The 19,809-nt window shown below is 46.9% G+C and overlaps 1 long non-coding RNA gene across 1 annotated transcript in view; it reads right to left on the reverse strand.

The window, feature by feature from the left end:
- Positions 1-19,809, reverse strand: part of LOC142101365 (uncharacterized) — a 485,133-nt gene that overhangs the window by 424,054 nt on the left and 41,270 nt on the right. The window lies entirely within an intron of this gene.

Genomic DNA, 19,809 nt, shown 5'->3' on the forward strand with positions numbered 1-19,809 from the left:
TGGGGCCAAAACTATGAGGCATAGGAGGAACCGGTGGCACAACTTCTACATAAGAGGAACTGGGGGAACAACTATGAGGCATAGGAGGAACTGGGGGGACAAATATGAGGCATAGGAGAAACTGGGGGCACAACTATTATACATAGAAGGAACTAGGTGGACAACTATGAGGCATAAGAGGAACTGGGGGCACAACTATGAGGCATAGAAGGAACTGGGAGCACAAATATGAGGCATAGGAGGAACTGGGAGCACAACTATTAGGCATAGGAGGAACTGGGGGGACAAAAATGAGGCATAAAAGGAACTGGAGGCACAACTATTAGGAATAGGAGAAACTGGGGGACAAATAGTAGGAATAGGAGGAACTGGGGGGACAACTATTAGACATAAAAGAAACTGGGGGCACAAATATGAGGCATAGAAGGAACTGAAGGGACAACTGTGAGGCATAGGAGGAACTGGAGGCACAACTATGAGGCATAGGAGGAACTAGGGGCACAACTATGAGGCATAGGAGAAACTGGGAGGACAGCTATGAGGCGTAGGAGGAACTGGAGGGACAACTATGAGGCATAGGAGGAACTGGGGGCACAACTATGAGGCATAGGAGGAACTAAGGGCACAACTATGAGGCATAGGAGGAACTAGGGGCACAACTATGAGGCATAGAAGGAACTGGGGGAACAACTATGATGCATAGGGGAACTGGGGGCACAACTAAGAGGCATAGGAGGAACTGAGGGCACAACTATTATACACAGAAGGGACTGGGGGGGACAACTATGAGGCGTAGGAGGAACTGGGGGGACAACTATTAGACATAGAAGAAATTGGGGGGACAACTGTGAGGCATAGGAGGAACTGGGGGGACAACTGTGAGGCATAGGAGGAACTGGAGGCAAAACTATGAAGCATAGGAGAAACTTGGGGGACAAGTATGAGTCATAGAAGGAACTGGGGACAAAAATATGAGGCAGAGGAGGAACTGGGGGGACAACTATGAGCCATACAAGGAACTGGGGGCACAACTATGAGGCATAGGCGGAACTGGGGGGACAACTATGAGGCATAGGAGGAACTGGTGGAACAACTATGAGGCATAGGAGGAACTAGGGGCACAACTATGAGGCATAGGAGAAACTGGGAGGACAGCTATGAGGCGTAGGAGGAACTGGAGGGACAACTATGAGGCATAGGAGGAACTGGGGAGCCAAATATGAGGCATAGAAGGAACTGGGGGGACAACTGTGAGGCATAGGAGGAACTGGAGGCACAACTATGAGGTATAGGAGGAACTGGGCGGGGGCAACTATGAGCCATACAAGGAACTGGGCGGGGGCAACTATGAGGCATAGAAGGAACTAGGGGGCACAACTATGAGGCATAAGAGGAACTGGGGAGCACAACTATGAGGCACAAGAGGAACTGGGCGGTCAACTATGAGGCATAAGAGGAACTGGGGGAACAACTATGAGGCAGAGGAGGAACTGGGGGAACAACTACGAGGCATAGGAGGAACTGGGGGCACAACTATGAGGCATAGGAGGAACTGGGGGCACAGCTATTAGGCATAGAAGGAACTGGGGGCACAACTATTAGGAATAGGAGGAACTGGGGGCACAACTATGAGTCATAGAAGGAACTGGAGAAACAATTATGAGACATAGGAGGAACTAGGGGCACAACTATGAGGCATAGGAGGAACTAAGGGCACAACTATGAGGCATAGGAGGAACTAGGGGCACAACTATGAGGCATAGAAGGAACTGGGGGAACAACTATGATGCATAGGGGAACTGGGGGCACAACTAAGAGGCATAGGAGGAACTGAGGGCACAACTATTATACACAGAAGGAACTGGGGGGGACAACTATGAGGCGTAGGAGGAACTGGGGGGACAACTATTAGACATAGAAGAAATTGGGGGCTCAACTATGAGGCATAGGAGGAACTGGGGAGCCAAATATGAGGCATAGAAGGAACTGGGGGGACAACTGTGAGGCATAGGAGGAACTAGGGGGACAACTGTGAGGCATAGGAGGAACTGGGGGGACAACTGTGAGGCATAGGAGGAACTGGAGGCAAAACTATGAAGCATAGGAGAAACTGGGGTGACAAGTATGAGTCATAGAAGGAACTGGGGGCACAACTATGAGGCATAAGAGGAACTGGGGGGACAACTATGAGGCATAGGAGAAACTGAGGGGACAAGTATGAGTCATAGAAGGAACTGGGGGCACAACTATGAGGCATAGGAGAAACTGGGGGGACAACTATGAGCCATAGAAGGAACTGCGGGCACAACTATGAGGCATAGGAGGAACTGGGGGGGCAACTATTAGACATAGGAGGAACTGGGGAGCCAAATTTGAGGCATAGAAGGAACTGGGGGGACAACTGTGAGGCATAGGAGGAACTGGAGGCACAACTATGAGGCATAGGAGGAACTGGGCGAACAACTATGAGCTATAGGAAGAATTAGGGGCATAACTATGAGGCATAGAAGGAACTGGGGGAACAACTATGAGACATAGGAGGAACTGGGGGCATAAACATTAGGAATAGGAGGAACTGGGGGCACAACTATTAGGCATAGGAGGAACTGGGGGGACAAATATGAGGCATAGGAGGAACTGGGGGGACAAATATGAGGGATAGGAGGAACTGGGGAGCCAAATATGAGGCATAGAAGGAACTGGGGGGACAACTGTAAGGCATAGGAGGAACTGGAGGCACAACTATGAGGTATAGGAGAAATTACGGGGACCAGTATGAGGCATAGAAGGAACTGGGGGAACAACTATGAGACTTAGGAGGAGCTAGGGGCACAACTATTATACACAGAAGGAACTGGGGGGGACAACTATGAGGCATAGGAGGAACTGGAGGCACAACTATTAGACATAGGAGAAACTGGGGGGACAAGTATGAGTCATAGAAGGAACTGGGGGCACAACTATGAGGCATAGGAGAAACTGGGGGGACAAGTATGAGTCATATAAGGAACTGGGGGCACAACTATGAGGCATAAGAGAAACTTGGGGGACAACTATGAGTCATACAAAGAACTAGTGGGACAACTATTAGACATAGGAGGAACTGGGGAGCCAAATTTGAGGCCTAGAAGGAACTGGGGGACAACTGTGAGGCATAGGAGGAACTGGAGGCACAACTATGAGGCATAGGAGGAACTGGGGGAATAACTATGAGGAATAGGAAGAACTAGGGGCACAACTATAAGGCATAGAAGGAACTGGGGGGAACAACTATGAGACATAGGAGGAACTGGGGGCAAAAACATTAGAAATAGGAGGAACTGGGGGCACAACTATTAGACATAGGAGGAACTGGGGAGACAACTATGAGGGATAGGAGGAACTGGGGAGCCAAATATGAGGCATAGAAGGAACTGGGGGTACAACTATGAGGCATAGAGGAACAACTATGAGGCATAGGAGGAACGGAGGGCACAACTATTATACACAGAAGGAACTGGGGGGGACAACTATGAGGCGTAGGAGGAACTGGGGGGACAACTGTGAGGCATAGGAGGAACTGGAGGCACAACTATGAGGCATAGGAGGAACTGGGCGAACAACTATGAGCTATAGGAAGAATTAGGGGCACAACTATGAGGCATAGAAGGAACTGGGGGAACAACTATGAGACATAGGAGGAACTGGGGGCACAAACATTAGGAATAGGAGGAACTGGGGGCACAACTATTAGGCATAGGAGGAACTGGGGGGACAAATATGAGGCATAGGAGAAACTGGGGGGACAAATATGAGGGATAGGAGGAACTGGGGAGCCAAATATGAGGCATAGAAGGAACTGGGGGGACAACTGTAAGGCATAGGAGGAACTGGAGGCACAACTATGAGGTATAGGAGAAACTACGGGGACCAGTATGAGTCATAGAAGGAACTGGGGGAACAACTATGAGACTTAGTAGGAGCTAGGGGCACAACTATTATACACAGAAGGAACTGGGGGGGGACAACTATGAGGCGTAGGAGGAACTGGGGGGACAACTATTAGACATAGAAGAAATTGGGGGCTCAACTATGAGGCATAGGAGAAACTGGAGGCACAACTATTAGACATAGGAGAAACTGGGGGGACAAGTATGAGTCATAGAAGGAACTGGGGGCACAACTATGAGGCATAGGAGAAACTGGGGGGACAAGTATGAGTCATATAAGGAACTGGGGGCACAACTATGAGGCATAAGAGAAACTTGGGGGACAACTATGAGTCATACAAACAACTAGTGGGACAACTATTAGACATAGGAGGAACTGGGGAGCCAAATTTGAGGCCTAGAAGGAACTGGGGGACAACTGTGAGGCATAGGAGGAACTGGAGGCACAACTATAAGGCATAGGAGGAACTGGAGGCACAACTATGAGACATAGGAGGAACTGGGGGCAAAAACATTAGGAATAGGAGGAACTGGGGGCACAACTATTAGACATAGGAGGAACTGGGGAGACAACTATGAGGGATAGGAGGAACTGGGGAGCCAAATATGAGGCATAGAAGGAACTGGGGGTACAACTATGAGGCGTAGGAGGAACTGGGGGGACAACTATTAGACATAGAAGAAATTGGGGGCTCAACTATGAGGCATAGGAGGAACTGGGGAGCCAAATATGAGGCACAAGAGGAAGTGAGCGGTCAACTATGAGGCATAAGAGAAACTGGGGGAACAACTATGAGGCAGAGGAGAAACTGGGGGAACAAATACGAGGCATAGGAGGAACTGGGGGCACAACTATGAGGCATAGAAGGAACTGGGGGCACAACTATTAGGAATAGGAGGAACTGGGGGCACAACTATTAGGCATAGGAGGAACTGGGGGCACAACTATGAGTCATAGAAGGAACTGGGGGAACAACTATGAGACATAGGAGGAACTAGGGGCACAACTATGAGGCATAGGAGGAACTAGGGGCACAACTATGAGGCATAGGAGGAACTGGGGGCACAACTATGAGGCATAGGGGAACTGGGGGTACAACTAAGAGGCATAGGAGGAACTGAGGGCACAACTATTATACACAGAAGGAACTGGGGGGGACAACTATGAGGCATTGGAGGAACTGGGGGGACAACTATTAGACATAGAAGAAATTGGGGGCTCAACTATGAGGCATAGGAGGAACTGGGGAGCCAAATATGAGACATAGAAGGAACTGGGGGGACAACTGTGAGGCATAGGAGGAACTGGGGGGACAACTGTGAGGCATAAGAGGAACTGGGGAACAACTATGAGGCATAGGAGAAACTGGGGGGACAAGAATGAGTCATAGAAGGAACTGGGGGCACAACTATGAGGCATAGGAGAAACTGGGGGGACAACTATGAGCCATACAAGGAACTGGGGGCACAACTATGAGGCATAGGAGGAACTGAAGGGGGCAACTATTAGACATAGGAGCAACTGGGGAGCCAAATTTGAGGCATAGAAGGAATTGGGGGGACAACTGTGAGGCATAGGAGGAACTGGAGGCACAACTATGAGGCATAGGAGGAACTGGGCGAACAACTATGAGCTATAGGAAGAATTAGGGGCACAACTATGAGGCATAGAAGGAACTGGGGGAACAACTATGAGACAAAGGAGGAACTGGGGGCACAAACATTAGGAATAGGAGGAACTGGGGGCACAACTATTAGGCATAGGAGGAACTGGGGGGACAACTATGAGGCATAGGAGGAACTGGGGGGGAAACTATGAGGGATAGGAGGAACTGGGGAGCCAAATATGAGGCATAGAAGGAACTGGGGGGACAACTGTAAGGCATAGGAGGAACTGGAGGCACAACTATGAGGTATAGGAGAAACTGGGGGGACAAGTATGAGTCATAGAAGGAACTGGGGACACAACTATGAGGCATAGGAGAAACTGGGGGGACAAGTATGAGTCATAGAAGGAACTGGGGGCACAACTATGAGGCATAAGAGAAACTTGGGGGACAACTATGAGCCATACAAAGAACTAGGGGGACAACTATTAGACATAGGAGGAACTGGGGAGCCAAATTTGAGGCCTAGAAGGAACTGGGGGACAACTGTGAGGCATAGGAGGAACTGGGGGAACAACTATGAGGAATAGGAAGAACTAGGGGCACAACTATAAGGCATAGAAGGAACTGGGGGGAACAACTATGAGACATAGGAGGAACTGGGGGCACAAACATTAGGAATAGGAGGAACTGGGGGCACAACTATTAGACATAGGAGGAACTGGAGAGACAACTATGAGGGATAGGAGGAACTGGGGAGCCAAATATGAGGCATAGAAGGAACTGGGAGTACAACTATGAGGCATAGAGGAACAACTATGAGGCATAGGAGGAACTGAGGGCACAACTATTATACACAGAAGAAACTGGGGTGGACAACTATGAAGCATAGGAGGAACTGGGGGGATAACTATGAGCCATACAAGAAACTGGGGGCACAACTATGAGGCATAGGAGGAACTGGAGGCACAACTATGAGGCATAGGAGGAACTGGGGAGCCAAATTTGAGGCTTAGAAGGAACTGGGGGGACAACTGTGAGGCATAGGAGGAACTGGGGGGGGCAACTATTAGACATAGGAGGAACTGGGGAGCCAAATTTGAGGCATAGAAGGAACTGGGGGGACAACTATTATACACAGAAGGAACTGGGGTGGACAACTATGAGGCATAGGAGGAACTGGGGGCATAACTATGAGCCATACAAGAAACTGGGCGGGGACAACTATGAGCCATACAAGGAACTGGGGGCACAACTATGAGGCATAGGAGGAACTGGAGGCACAACTATGAGGCATAGGAGGAACTGGGGAGCCAAATTTGAGGCTTAGAAGGAACTGGGGGGACAACTGTGAGGCATAGGAGGAACTGGAGGCACAACTATGAGGCATAGGAGGAACTGGGCGAACAACTATGAGCTATAGGAAGAACTAGGGGCGCAACTATGAGGCATAGAAGGAACTGGGGGAACAACTATGAGACATAGGATGAACTGGGGGCACAAACATTAGGAATAGGAGGAACTGGAGGCACAACTATTAGGCATAGGAGGAACTGGGGGGACAACTATGAGGGATAGGAGGAACTGGAGGCACAACTATGAGGTAAAGGAGAAACTGGGTGGACCAGTATGAGTCATAGAAGGAACTAGGGGCACAACTATGAGGCATAGAAGGAACTGGGGGGGACAACTATGAGGCGTAGGAGGAACTGGGGGGACAACTATTAGACATAGAAGAAATTGGGGGCTCAACTATGAGGCATAGGAGGAACTGGAGGCACAACTATTAGACATAGGAGAAACTGGGGGGACAAGTATGAGTTATAGAAGGAACTGGGGGCACAACTATGAGGCATAGGAGAAACTGGGGGGACAAGTATGAGTCATATAAGGAACTGGGGGCACAACTATGAGGCATAAGAGAAACTTGGGGGACAACTATGAGCCATACAAAGAACTAGGGGGACAACTATTAGACATAGGAGGAACTGGGGAGCCAAATTTGAGTTCTAGAAGGAACTGGGGGACAACTGTGAGGCATAGGAGGAACTGGAGGCACAACTATGAGGCATAGGAGGAACTGGGGGAACAACTATGAGGAATAGGAAGAACTAGGGGCACAACTATAAGGCATAGAAGGAACTGGGGGGAACAACTATGAGACATAGGAGGAACTGGGGGCACAAACATTAGGAATAGGAGGAACTGGGGGCACAACTATTAGACACAGGAGGAACTGGGGAGACAACTATGAGGGATAGGAGGAACTGGGGAGCCAAATATGAGGCATAGAAGGAACTGGGGGTACAACTATGAGGCATAGGGGAACAACTATGAGGCATAGGAGGAACTGAGGGCACAAATATTATACACAGAAGGAACTGGGGTGGACAACTATGAGGCATAGGAGGAACTGGGGGGATAACTATGAGCCATACAAGGAACTGGGCAGGGGCAACTATGAGACATAGAAGGAGCTGGGGGCACAACTATGAGGCACAGGAGGAACAGGGGGGGACAACTGTGAGGTATAGGAGGAACTGGAGGGACAAGTATGAGTCATAGAAGGAACTGGGTGCACAACTATGACTCATAGGAGGAACTGGGGGTACAACTATTAGGCATTGGCGAACAACTATGAGGCATAGGAGGAACTGTTGGCACAACAATTATGCATAGGAGGAACTGGGGAACAACTATGAAGCATAGAAGGAACTGGGGGCACAACTATAAGGCATAGGAGGAACTGTGGGCACAACTATTAGAAATAGGAGGAACTGTGGGGACAACTGTTAGGAATGGAAGGAACTGGGGGCACAACTATTAGACATAGGTGGAACTGGAGTACAACTATGAGGCATATGAGGACCTGGGGCACAACTATGAGGCATAGGAGGAACTGGGGCACAACTATGAAGCATAGAAGGAACTGAGGGGACAACTATTCGGAATAGGAGGAACTTGGGGCACAACTATTAGGCATAGGAGGAAGTGGGGGGACAACTTTATGGAATAAAATTGGGGGGCAGATGTTTGAGGCATAATATGATCTGGGGCACAACTATGTGGTATAACATGAATGTCTATTTGTAGGTCCCATTACTATTAACATAGTAATGATATTAGCATGACAAAAAAAATAATAATTAAATAATAAATAAATGTGAATAGGATATTTATGTCACGGGCACTAGGAGTTTTACCCAGAATTCACCAGGTGGAATTTCACTTTACCAGAGGTGCAGAGTCTAACACAGTGGCTGGTCTTCTCCAGGAACTCCCGCAAGGGAGTATGGTTTTAGCGGCTGCCACTGTGCCGGTCGCGGCCCTCTGGGAAGTGTGGTGAATATACGGAACTGTACAACTGAATAGGAAAGGGAATGTCAATGATATAAATGCAGAGTCTCTGAACAATGGAAACATTGGTAACACGGTAGACTGATGAGCAGTAATAAAAGGAGGAGAAAGTTCCAAAGTGCATTAGCACACAGGTAGCATACAGCAGACCAATATATGACAACTGGATAAAGTCTATGGAAGGACCAATCAATAATGCAGCAGGAGAGTCAGCGACTCGCAGCTATACTTCAGAGGCACTATAGGCTTTAGTCCTAATAACAGGTACCATGCAACATAGTAGCAGGGCCATCTTAACAACATTATGGCCCCCGGGCAAAGCAGTGCACCGGGGGGCCCTAGATATAGATATAGATATATAGATGTATACAGATATAGATATAGATATAGATATAGATATAGATATAGATATATAGAGATAGAGATAGATAGATGTACTTGCTCAGTGACCCTTGTAGGTGTTTTTTGCAGGCTTTTTTCTTTTGCAGGATTATTTATTCTCATTAAGAGCCGTGCCTATGGGGCCCCCATGCCCGTGGGGCCCACGGGCAGCTGCCCATTGTGCCCAATGGAAAATTTGGCCCTGCATAGTAGGGTAAGCTGCTCCTGACATATGTTCCCGCTGGTAGATGTAAAGACTTGTGCAGATGTTGGTATAATACTAGATAGCGTGAAGTGGTCTGCGGCTAGCAAGTGGTACCACTGATATGGAGAGACGACTTGTCCAGGTGCAGGTATGTTACCAGGTAGCGTAGAGTGGTCTGCGAGTAGCAAGTTGTACCACTGATATGGAGAGACGAGTTGTCCAGGTGCAGGTATGTTATCAGGTAGCGTAGAGTGGTCTGCGACTAGCAAGTTGTACCACTGTATGGAGAGAAGGCTTGTCCAGGTGCAGGTATGTAACAAGGTAGCGTGGAGTGGTCTGCGGCTGGCAAGTTGTACCACGATATGGAGAGACGACTTGTCCAGGTGCAGGTATGTTATCAGGTAGAGTAGAGTGGTCTGCGACCAGCAAGTTGCACCACTGTATGGAGAGAAGGCTTGTCCAGGTGCAGGTATGTAACAAGGTAGCGTGGAGTGGTCTGAGGCTGGCAAGTTTTACCACGATCTGGAGAGAAGGCTTGTCCAGGTGCAGGTATGTTCCACAGCAAACAGAGAGCACGAGTAGAAACCGGAAACACCTCGGAGTCACAAGGGAATGAGAACCAAAGAACAGGCAACGGTAATAGAGTAACAGGTGCCTTAAGTAGTGAGAGGTGATTGATTGACCAATGAGAATATGAGCAAGGTTTTAACAGTCCGTGGTTTCTGCACATGCGCAATCCTTGGTCAAGGTGGCGGACGGCCGCGGCGCCGAACAGGCGCCAGCAAGAGAGAGAGAGACCCATGTCCCAAACCAGAGGCACTAACCGTCTGGTGAGTGACAGTACCTTATCTTTTAAAGGTGGGCACAGAACACTTGGAACCGGGTTTGCCCGAATATTTGGTATAAAACTTTTTTAGAAGTGCTGGAGCATTAAGGTCATCCGCACGGATCCAAGAGCGCTCCTCCGGACCAAAGCCTTTCCAATGCACCAAAAAAACGAAGAACTCCTCTAGAAATTTTAGAATCAAGTATATGAGTAATCTCAAACTCCTCCTCTTGTTGAACTTGAACTGGGCGAGGTGCTGAAGAAGGAACGGAGAATCGGTTGATGATAAGAGGCTTGAGTAATGAAACGTGGAAAGAGTTGGAGATACGAAGGTTCTTAGGCAACAACAGCTTAAAACAAACAGGATTTATCACCTGAATGATTTTATATGGACCAATAAAATGTGGAGCAAACTTCATAGAAGGAACCTTCAGGCGAATATTCTTGGTAGAGAGCCATACACGATCTCCAATTTTGAGTGCTGGAATTGCTCGCTTCTTTTTATCGGCAAAGAATTTATATCTCGACGATGCCTTCTTCAAAGAGGATTTAACCTGAGCCCAAATGGATTTAAACTTTTGACATAATACATTAACAGCAGGAACTTGGGTGGGAGGAAGGGAAGGAAATTCTGGGAGAGACGGATGGTGACCGTATACCACAAAGAATGGTGTTGTAGAAGATGATTCATGATACATGTTATTATGGGCAAATTCAGCCCATGGAAGCAAGTCTACCCAATTGTCCTGATTGGCTGAAGAAAAAATTCTAATGAAAGTCTCTAGGTCTTGGTTGACTCTCTCGGTCTGTCCATTCGATTGAGGATGGTATGAGGATGATAATGACAATCGAATACCTAAGGTCTTGCAAAGGGCTCGCCAAAATCTGGAGACAAACTGTACTCCTCTATCCGAAACAATTTCAGACGGACATCCATGAAGTTGAAATATTTCTTTGATAAAATGATCAGCCAATGTAGAGGAAGAAGGTAACCCTATCAAAGGGACGAAATGAGCCATCTTAGAGAATCTATCGACTACCACCCAAATGGTATTACATTTTTTGCTGAGAGGAAGATCAGTCACAAAATCCATACTTATATAGATCCATGGTTTGGAAGGAATAGGTAGTGGTTGAAGTAATCCTGCCGGTGTTCTACAGGAAGACTTAAATTGGGAACAAACATCACAAGCGGCCACAAACTCCTTGACATCTTTCCTAATAGATGGCCACCAGTAACTCCGAGAGAGAATCTCTGTTTTTCGTACTCCAGAATGCCCAGCAAAACGAGAGGAATGATACCATGACAGAATCTTCTTTCGAAGAAGTGGTGACACAAAGGTTTTTCCAAACGGTAGAACATTGGTGGAAGAAGCAGCTTGTCACTCACCGGACGGTGAGTGCCATTTCTCCTGTGTTCAGGAACCGTGGCCGTCCGCCATTCTGAGGGTCTGCGCATGTGCAGCCCTTATGAAACCTTCAGTACCTGTTGCTTTTAATTGATTGGATGATCAGGCAACCCTCCCTATTTAAACCACCTGTGATCATTACTTGGTTGCCTGATCTTGGAGTCTCATTCCCCATGAGCCTCTGAAGGTGTTCCTGTGTTTCCTCGTGTATTCAGCTCCAGCTGATTCCTGTCTACTACGATTGTGGTTTCCAGACCACTTCAACTCTCGTGTGTTCATCGTGTCTGCACTCAGCTGATTCCTATCTGCTACTGCTGCCGGATTCCAGACCGTCTCTACTCTCCTGTGTTCAGCGTGTCTGCTCTACGCTGCCTCCGTTACTACTGCCGGGTTTCAGACCGTCTCAACTCTCCTGTGTTCATCGTGTCAGCTCTCCACTGATTCCTATCTGCTACTGCTGCCGGATTCCAGACCGTCTCTAATCTCCTGTGTTCAGCGTGTCTCCCCTCCGCTGCCTTCGCTACTACTGCCGGATTCCAGACCGCCTCTACTCTCCTGTGTTCAGCGTGCCTTCCCTCCGCTGCCTCCGCTACTACTGCCGGATACCAGACAGACTCAACTCTCCCGTGTTCATGATGTTTCCAGTTTTACTTACTACTGCTTCCTGAGTATTGCTCCGTTGATTACCGGTTACCTTCCGTGCGCTGCACCAACCTGATTACCGCTTCCATCCTCCAGTGGTCTCTCCTCCTGCCGGCGTTCAGCCGTTCAGGTATCCCTGCACGTCTCCCTGACAGCCTGCTCTCCTGAACCGCGGTATGCATACTTTCCATTGACTTTGCTATTGTATTGCATATCCGTCTGGACTGTGTTGTGTTCATCTCCGGAGTCTTCCATCTACTGAAGCTATTGTTACTATTGACTTTGTTTCCTATTACCTGGATCTCTTTAGTGACTTTGTATACTTCAAGCAGCGCTTGTCAGTTATTATTGTATTGTGGTTATCATCGTGGGATCAAGCTCCGTGTGCCTGTGTATCCTCTGCATTACATTCATCACTGCATTACGTGCCTCTCCTCACATATATATAGCAGTGGTACAACTTGCTGAACGCAGACCACTGACTCCTGTTTCCCATTGGCACCAGTTTCAAGTATCCTCTCACATAAGCAGTTGTACAACTTGCTGTACGCAGACCACTGACTTCCCCGTTATCTACTTGCACCTGGAATCCATTCCTTCACTATAGACAGTGGTACAACTTGCTATACACAGACCACTGACTTTCACTACCTCCTCTCTACTCCTGGACATTCCTCCTCACTATAGCAGTGGTACAACTTGCTGTACGCAGACCACTGACTCTCCTCACGTTTACTTGTCCATCTGGTTCCTCATGTTCATACATCTAAGTCATTACCAGTTGCTGCTAGTCATAGACTTTCCTTGAGCATTCTCTCACCATCTGCTGATTCTCCTGTTCCGTTGTCACCCTGCTACCAGAGGACCATAGTACCAGCTATATTACTCTGGTAAGAACATCATCTGGTGATATCCTGGGCAAAGACTCCTAGTGCCCGTGACACAGCTAAACTCACACATTTAGGATCAAGTACAGGACGATCAAAACAATCTTCAATATCGGAGGAAGGAGCAACCGCCCGAGTCAATGCATCCGCTTTTTTATTCTTGGAAGCAGGTTTGAAGGTTATATTTAAATCAAAACGAGAGAAAAAAAGTGACCATCTTGCTTGTCGAGGGTTCATACATTGAGCTGACAGCAGATAGAGAAGATTTTTGTGGTCAGTAAATATAGTCACGGGGTGATGAGCACCCTCCAGCAGGTATCTCCATTCCTCCAAAGCCACTTTAATGGCCAATAGCTCCTTATCCCCGATAGTATAATTCTTCTCAGCAGGTAATAGACTTCGAGAATAAAAAGCACAAGGATGGAATTTCTTTTGTACCGATCTCTGAGATAGAATGGCCCCTAGTCCAACATTAGAGGCATCCACCTCCAGGAAGAATGGATCAGGTTGTCGGAGAATAGGAGCAGTTGAGAACGCCTTCTTGAGGAACTGAAATGCTTGAAGACCCTCAGGAGGCCATTGCTTGGTATTAGCACCCTTATGGGTAAGAGCCACTATAGAAGAGACAATGGAAGAAAATCCTTGAATGAAACGTCGATAATAGTTAGCAAATCCTAAAAAGCGTTGAATAGCTCTGAGTGTAGTTGGCTCGGGCCAATGTAAAACTGCATTCACTTTCTCCGGATCCATCTCTAGGCTTACTCCAGACACAATATATCCTAAGAAAGACCACTGACTCTCCTCACGTTTACTTGTCCATCTGGTTCCTCGTGTTCATACATCTAAGTCATTACCAGTTGCTGCTAGTCATAGACTTTCCTTGAGCATTCTCTCACCATCTGCTGATTCTCCTGTTCCGTTGTAACCCTGCTACCAGAGGACCATAGTACCAGCTATATTACTCTGGTAAGAACATCATCTGGTGATATCCTGGGCAAAGACTCCTAGTGCCCGTGACACAGCTAAACTCACACATTTAGGATCAAGTACAGGACGATCAAAACAATCTTCAATATCGGAGGAAGGAGCAACCGCCCGAGTCAATGCATCCGCTTTTTTATTCTTGGAAGCAGGTTTGAAGGTTATATTTAAATCAAAACGAGAGAAAAAAAGTGACCATCTTGCTTGTCGAGGGTTCATACATTGAGCTGACTGCAGATAGAGAAGATTTTTGTGGTCAGTAAATATAGTCACGGGGTGATGAGCACCCTCCAGCAGGTATCTTCATTCCTCCAAAGCCACTTTAATGGCCAATAGCTCCTTATCCCCGATAGTATAATTCTTCTCAGCAGGTAATAGACTTCGAGAATAAAAAGCACAAGGTTGGAATTTCTTTTGTACCGATCTCTGAGATAGAATGGCCCCTAGTCCAACATTAAAGGCATCCACCTCCAGGAAGAATGGAAGAGTCACATCAGGTTGTCGAAGAATAGGAGCAGTTGAGAACGCCTTCTTGAGGAACTGAAATGCTTGAAGACCCTCAGGAGGCCATTGCTTGGTATTAGCACCCTTATGGGTAAGAGCCACTATAGAAGAGACAATGGAAGAAAATCCTTGAATGAAACGTCGATAATAGTTAGCAAATCCTGAAAAGCGTTGAATAGCTCTGAGTGTAGTTGGCTCGGGCCAATGTAAAACTGCATTCACTTTCTCCGGATCCATCTCTAGGCCTACTCCAGACACAATATATCCTAAGAAAGGAATCTGGCATAATTCAAAGGAACATTTCTCCAACTTACAAAATAGTAAATTTCTCCAAAGTCTAGAAAGAACCTCTGCCACGTGCTGTCGATGAGATGAAATATCTTGAGAAAATATCAATATGTCGTCTAGGTAGACAACGACACAAACATATAAAAAGTCCCGGAAAATCTCATTCACAAATCCCTGGAAGACAGCTGGGGCGTTACATAACCCAAATGGCATGACAAGATATTCATAGTGTCCATCCTTGGTGTTAAAAGCTGTCTTCCATTCATCTCCAGCCTTAATCTGAATTAAGTTGTAAGCACCACGAAGATCCAGCTTGGTGAATATCCGAGCTCCCTTGATGCGGTCAAAAAGTTCAGCAATTAACGAAATAGAGTAACGATTTTTGATGGTTATGGCATTGAGACCTCGATACTCTACACAAGGCCTTCTTCTTAACGAAAAAGAAACCCGCTCCAGCGGGAGAAAATGGACGGCCGAAAAAACCCACGATGGAGATTTTCCTTGACATAGTCGGACATCGCTTGAGTCTCTGGTAACGAGAGAGGGTAAACACGACCCCTTGGAGGATTCTTACCAGGTTGTAAATCTATTGGACAATCCCAAGCCCGATGAGGCGGAAGACGTTCTGACTGGGCTTTATCAAATACATCAGCAAATGAAGCATACTGTGGAGGAGGACCAGGCAAACAAGGTGCTATAGAGGATTTATTTATTTTCACGGGAACAACTTGAGTCAGACATCTATGATGACAAGCTGGACCCCAGGAAATAACTTGCGGAATGTTCCAATCAATTTGCGGAGAATGGAGTTGAAGCCACGGAAGTACAATAGGACTAGTGGTAACAGGGAGAATCAAAAAAGAAATTTGCTCTTGGTGTAAGACCCCGATTTGAAGGGTTAAAGGAATAGTACTTTGAGTAATAATTCCATTGATAATTCATGAACCATCTATGGCCATGACGGCAATAGCTGTTTTTAAAGAAGTCACTGGTAAGGACCACTGACACACTAGGGAACTTGAAATAAAACTTCCAGCGGCTCCAGAGTCCAGAAGTGCTTGAGTTGTAAAAGACCTAGTGGAAGTAGAAATAGTAACAGCAAACGAACAAGTTTTAGCATCCATATGACATGGAGAGGATTCCAGGGACCTTACCTCTCCAGAACAGGTTAGGGCCTCGCGTTTCACGACTTTTTTAGGACAAAAGTTCAGCATATGATTAGGATCAGCACAATAGATACAGAGTTTATTCTTTAATCGTCGTTCCCTCTCCTCTGGAGTCAATCTAGAACGTCCCACCTCCATGGGTTCTATTGATGGTGAGGAATGACGAAATCGGGATGCCAAGCGGACAGGTATTTTAGATAAAGACTCCCTTTCAGAATTTCTTTCTCGGAATCTCATGTCCACTCGGTTACACACAGATATCAAAGCATCCAAAGAAGGTAACTCTTGTGAGGCCAGTACATCTTTAATTTTGTCAGCAAGGCCCTGCCAGAAGGCAGCTATCAATGCCTCATTGTTCCATTGGAGTTCAGAGGCAAGTGTGCGGAATTGGATTACATACTGTGCTACTGAATGAGATCCTTGGTGTAATCGAAGAATGCTAGAGGCAGCAGATATAACACGACCAGGTTCATCAAAAATTCTTCGGAAAGTAGAAATAAACATGGCACTATCCTCCAATAGAGGGTCATCTCTTTCCCACAGAGGGGAGGCCCATGCCAGAGCCTGTCCAGAAAACAAAGAAATTAGATAGGCCTCTTTAGAATGATGAGTAGGGAAATTTTGAGGTTGGAGCTCGAAATGAATGGAGCACTGATTGAAAAAGCCCCTACAAGCTTTCGGGTCTCCATCAAATTTTGAAGGAGTAGGCAGGTGTAGAGCAGAAGCAGTAGATACCTGGGATGGCACTGGGAGCAAAGAAGACACTGGAGGATTAACAGTAGAGGATACATTTTGCACAGGGTCTCCCTGAGAAACCAGAGACTGGAAACATTGAAGTAATTGTTGCTGACGAACATCTCGTTGTTTAATCCGAGTAACCAGGTGCTGCAACATGTCCTTAGCTGTTGGTTCCGATCCTGGGTCTGTCATGGCCTGTTCTTACTGTCACGGGCACTAGGAGTTTTACTCAGAATTCACCAGGTGGAATTTCACTTTACCAGAGGTGCGGAGTCTAACACAGTGGCTGGTCTTCTCCAGGAACTCCCGCAAGGGAGTATGGTTTTAGCGGCTGCCACTGTGCAGGTCGCGGCCCTCTGGGAAGTGTGGTGAATATAGGGAACTGTATAGACTGATGAGCAGTAATAAAAGGAGGAGAAAGTTCCAAAGTGCATTAGCACACAGGTAGCATACAGCAGACCAATATATGACAACTGGATAAAGTCTATGGAAGGACCAATCAATAATGCAGCAGGAGAATCAGCGACTCGCAGCTACACTTCAGAGGCACTATAGGCTTTAGTCCTAATAACAGATACCATGCAACATAGTAGGGTAAGCTGCTCCTGACATATGTTCCCGCTGGTAGATGTAAAGACTTGTGCAGATGCTGGTATAATACTAGATAGCGTGAAGTGGTCTGCGGCTAGCAAGTTGTACCACTGATATGGAGAGACGACTTGTCCAGGTGCAGGTATGTTATCAGGTAGCGTGAAGTGGTCTGCGACTAGAAAGTTGTACCACTGTATGGAGAGAAGGCTTGTCCAGGTGCAGGTATGTAACAAGGTAGCGTGGAGTGGTCTGCGGCTGGCAAGTTGTACCACGATATGGAGAGATGACTTGTCCAGGTGCAGGTATGTTATCGGGTAGAGTAGAGTGGTCTGCGACTAGCAAGTTGCACCACTGTATGGAGAGAAGGCTTGTCCAGGTGCAGGTATGTAACAAGGTAGCGTGGAGTGGTCTGCGGCTGGCAAGTTGTACCACGATATGGAGAGATGACTTGTCCAGGTGCAGGTATGTTATCAGGTAGAGTAGAGTGGTCTGCGACTAGCAAGTTGCACCACTGTATGGAGAGAAGGCTTGTCCAGGTGCAGGTATGTAACAAGGTAGCGTGGAGTGGTCTGTGGCTGGCAAGTTGTACCACGATCTGGAGAGAAGGCTTGTCCAGGTGCAGGTATGTAACAAGGTAACGTGGAGTGGAGTGGTCTGCAGCTGGCAAGTTGTACCACGATATGGAGAGAAGGCTTGTCCAGGTGCAGGTATGTTCCACAGCAAACAGAGAGCACGGGTAGAAACTGGAAACACCTCGGAGTCACAAGGGAATGAGAACCAAAGAACAGGCAACGGTAATAGAGTAACAGGTGCCTTAAGTAGTGAGAGGTGACTGATTGACCAATGAGACTATGAGCAAGGTTTTAACAGTCCGTGGTTTCTGCACATGCGCAATCCTTGGTCAAGATGGCGGATGGCCGCGGCGCCGAACAGGCGCCGGCAAGAGAGAGAGACCCATGTCCCAAATCAGAGGCACTAACCGTCCGGTGAGTGACAATTTAGCCATTTTTATGATCAAATTAATAAAGTGGCATATGGCATACCACCGTATACGAGCAAACTGCGATCACTGTTAGCATTGTTGGGCAAACATGTTTGGGTTAGGACAGTTGTAGGTTAATGTATTTATAACAAAATAATACTGTCTAAGCTAGGACAATGCGGAGGAACAATTGGCTTACCGCAATGATGGTTTAAATGAGACAACATTTCTTGAATAGACCAACATGCTCTTTTTGTACTAAACATTGGCCTCCCTCCTCCCCAGGCAGACTTTTATTTGACATGATTAGTTTAGGAGACAGGGAGTGAAGTTGCGTGGATCAGGCTGATTACCAAGAGGGGACAAGGTGTTATATCCAGGCTGTGGTTACAGTTACAATAAGGAATCACCATGTATGTATATTAGACATATTTATTTCTTAGCCGTAAGACCTGTGATGACTCAGAATATATGCATGCTGTCGCTGCTTTTCCTCTATCTGCCCCTACTAGAGATACTCTGGCTCGGTTCTCCGAGAACCGAGCACACGCAAACTTCGCCGATCGGTACTTCCACGAGCCCTCGGAAGTGAAAACGAGGCAAGTGCATAGTGGTTTTAAGTAGAGATGCTCAGGCTCAGTTCCTCGAGAACCGAACACTTAGGGGATCCGAGTACCGAGCCGGCTCGGCACCTTTGGGCTTTTTCAGAATCGAAAAACAAGGCAAAATGTCATTGTTACGTCTCGGATTTCGCGAGTTTTGAAATCTATAAATACCGCCCTCCACGGCGATCTAGCGCCATTTGAAAGAGAGACACAGAAGGGGCAGCACACTGTGTAGAACAGTTGGTCATACAAATAGATATAATTGAAAGAGGAGGGGGTAGCAGTGATCAAAAAAGTCTACAGTGACATTCAGGAGAGCTCCATTGCTAATTCTCATTACACAAAAATACAAATACTATTGCTGTCATGGTTGGTGTAATTCTGCAGTCAAATTCTAGTGGGTTATATAGGTAACACACAAAAAGGAGAGTTCTGTTGCTAATTCTCATTGCAGAAAAATACAAATACTAGTGCTGTAAGGATTGGTGTAATTCTGCAGTCAAATTCTAGTGTTATCAGGGGTGGGCTGGCAGACTTTAGCCCGGGGCGCAAGCACACAGCACTGGCCCATGAGTAGCGGCCTATATATATATATATATATATATATATATATATATATATATTTGTTTTTCTTTATTTTTTTACATACATGGCTACTTATAATGGATTTAGTATGATTTATCAAAATGTAAAAAGCCTGTTTTTGCCAGC

Source organism: Mixophyes fleayi, chromosome 9 (genome assembly GCF_038048845.1).
Source record: "Mixophyes fleayi isolate aMixFle1 chromosome 9, aMixFle1.hap1, whole genome shotgun sequence".
NCBI lineage: Eukaryota > Metazoa > Chordata > Amphibia > Anura > Limnodynastidae > Mixophyes > Mixophyes fleayi.